The following is a 3,083-nucleotide window of genomic DNA, read 5'->3' on the forward strand; positions in this document are numbered from 1 at the left end:
CATAAGATTGATCATTCGGCTTGAAAGCCATGAATCTTCACACATGATAACTCATTTACGAGAACACTTTTTTAAAATAATTGTCATATTACAAGTTTATTGTGTTTACTAGCAACGTGGTCACATATAATGACACAATGCAAGGGTTTCCAATTTTATGATTTTTTTGGAATTTTTTATGCTCGTTTCAAAATACGGTCAAAACAACGGGCTTGACCGTTCCTAGCTAGTTGTTGAATCTTGGAAAACTTTTTGGTATTTCTCTTATTAAATAGATACTTATGTATCTAGAAATGATTTTTGGGAAAAATAAAAACGAAACTATAAGGCAGCTTCAGTTCAAATTTGACCCGCTTCGTGCTGAATTGGCGGAAATTTGTCTTTTTCACGAGAGGCGGATCGAAAACTTTTAACACCCAACAATGTGGTCAATTGCACATTAAATATGACCTAATATTTGGTAGGTTCTTAAAAAACTCATTTCATGCACTCGAAAAATAGAAAATGATTTTTTCAAGAAAAAATGATAAAATTCTTAGGAAACATCGTTTGTCATCCCAAGATGCAAACTTGTGCAAAATATGATGTCTGTTGAACAAACTACGCCATAAGTGTTGCCATAACATTGGCCATTTGCCTTGAAAAATCCATTTCTACTACTTGAAAAATAAAACATGAATTTTTGTGCAAAGAAGATGAAAACTCGCTTTGAAAACATTGTTTGCCATTTCAATATGCACCCTTGTGTACAATAAGATATCAATTGTTTTGAATTTTTCATGTAAAAAAATAGAAGAAAAACAAAAAGAAAAACACAATTACATTTGCTATATTCTCATTAGTGGAATTAGTTGTGACACGGATCGATGACATGGCACACATCCATCCATCCATCTATCCATCTCTCCATCCCACATCCATCCATCCATCTATCTACATAAAAGAAGAAGAAAAAAGAAAATTAAAAAGGGAAACCCCACCCCGATCACAACCGGATCCCTCCCCTCATCTCCCACCCACCCGGATCCCTCCCCTCGTCTCCCACCCCGATCCCATCCCTCCCAACCTTTGTCGTCGCCGGCTTCTCCCCCTCCTCTCCGCTTCCCTCCCACCTCGTCCCCATCTCTCTATCACACGAGATTGATAGAGTAGGAGAAAAACTAAATTTCTCTCTGTCTCCTGAAGAGTTGGAAGATTGGCAATGTCTCTCTGCCCTCTTCCCCATGCTCTCGGAGTCGGCCGATTCTGTGGTTTGGCCTCATTCGGCCTCAGGTAGATTTTCGGTTAAGTCGCTTTATTCTAGACTTATCGGTGGTACTCCTTCGTCCAGATTCTCTTGCGTTTGGAAGTCCAAAGTACCTCCTAAGATTAAAATTTTCCTTTGGCAAGCCTTTCGTGGTCGCCTTCCGGCTGCTGACCAGATCAAAAAGCGCATTGGGCCTGGTTCGGAGTTTTGTCATCTTTGTGGGGCCTTGGAGAACTCTGATCACATCTTTTTCAATCGTGCTGGCCAAGTTGGTTTGGTGTTGTGTCATATCTTGGCTTCAGGTTTCCTGGAACCCCTCCTCTTTTTCCCATATTCAAACCCTAGCCAAAGCTTTGGTTGGGGTGACCAAGAGGTTGTTTTGGGTCGGCCTAGGAGCCTTATGTTGGGCTCTTTGGACCATTAGGAACAAATTTACTATTGAGCATATGTTCCCATCTAAGCCTGCTGACGTTCTTTTCAAATCATGTATATTATTGCAGCAGTGGAGATCATTGACTAAGGAGGTTGATCGGGATGCCCTGGACCTGCTCATCGTCAAAATTTGGGCTTCGGCATCTCTCATCTCCGGGCGGGATCCCGTCGTCTAATCCTGGTGGTGCTGTTTGCGGAGTTTAGGTCTCTCTCCTTTCCGTCCTGCGCGCCGTGTATGGCAGTTGCCTGTATCCTTCCTTCTTTGGTTTCTCTCAAACTATTAGCTCCGTGCACTCTGTGCGTTGTCTTGTTAGCTGGTTTCGCTACTTTTCGGTTTCCTGTGACGCTGCCATGTGGCTTTATTTATAAAGTCGGGCTCTCACCTTTTCTCTAAAAAAAGGAGAAAAACAAAATACCCCATGCCCAACCCACTTCCTCTGCCCTCTCCCTCGATCCCGAGTCGCCGCCGCCCCCGTCTCCAACGGCATCGGGCTTCCCCGCCGGCGACCTCGCTTCCCGTCTCTCGCACCCTACTGCCCCCACCCTCTCGCCCTTCCCCACCTTCCATCTCTTCCCTTGGCCTCCGCGTGACTGTGGAGCCAGATCCGGGACGCACCACCACCGGCTCGTCGTCAACTGCTTGTCAACGCGCACGACTTCGAGCTAGCAGTGACGGATCCTCTACAACGAGCCGATGCGCCGTGCATCAGCTACGTCATCGGCTCGGCGTCCCCACTCCCCGTTCAGCAGCCTCGGACCATCGCGTCCACCCCGGCGAGACACCACCTGCACCTCTGGTGGCGCCGTCCCAGCCAACTTCGACGCCACGTCTCTCTACTTCGTCTCCCTGCTCCTCGCCCCAGCCGGCGACCTCTTCGGACTCACCCTCCAGTTGTGGCTTCATTTGGGCCGTCGTAGGCGAGCGCCGACGAGACCAACGCCGGCTTCGCCTGGGCCTCACTCGTATTCAGGGGCAGGTGAGGCTGAGGCCAGCACCGAGGTATATATATCACCATGCCCTCGCTTGGTTTTTCAGATACAGTTTTGCACTATAGAACTCTGGCTAGTTTGCTCGAAAATGATAGTAGGTTTATGCAAAATGTGTGTATGATGGCTGCAGACTAGTTAGAGCATGTCTAGTAGTACCCCTAAACCCTCAAACCCTCAGAAATAACCGCTTTTTTCCGGGATGGAACGAAAAAAACGCAAAGACTAGAACCCCTAAACCCTCAAACCCTCAAAAAAAGGTAAGGGTCCAACCCTCAAACCCAATTCCGACCTATAGAAGTGAGGGTTGGAGAGGGGCACTCGACCTCAACCGGCACTCCTCTTCCCACATCGCGCGGGAGGGAAACATCCCGTCCCCAACCTCCCGTCTCCTCCCTCCCAAGCCGCCGGCCGCCGC

The sequence above is a fragment of the Triticum aestivum genome, chromosome 3B (assembly GCF_018294505.1).
Source record: "Triticum aestivum cultivar Chinese Spring chromosome 3B, IWGSC CS RefSeq v2.1, whole genome shotgun sequence".
Taxonomy (NCBI): Eukaryota; Viridiplantae; Streptophyta; class Magnoliopsida; order Poales; family Poaceae; genus Triticum; species Triticum aestivum.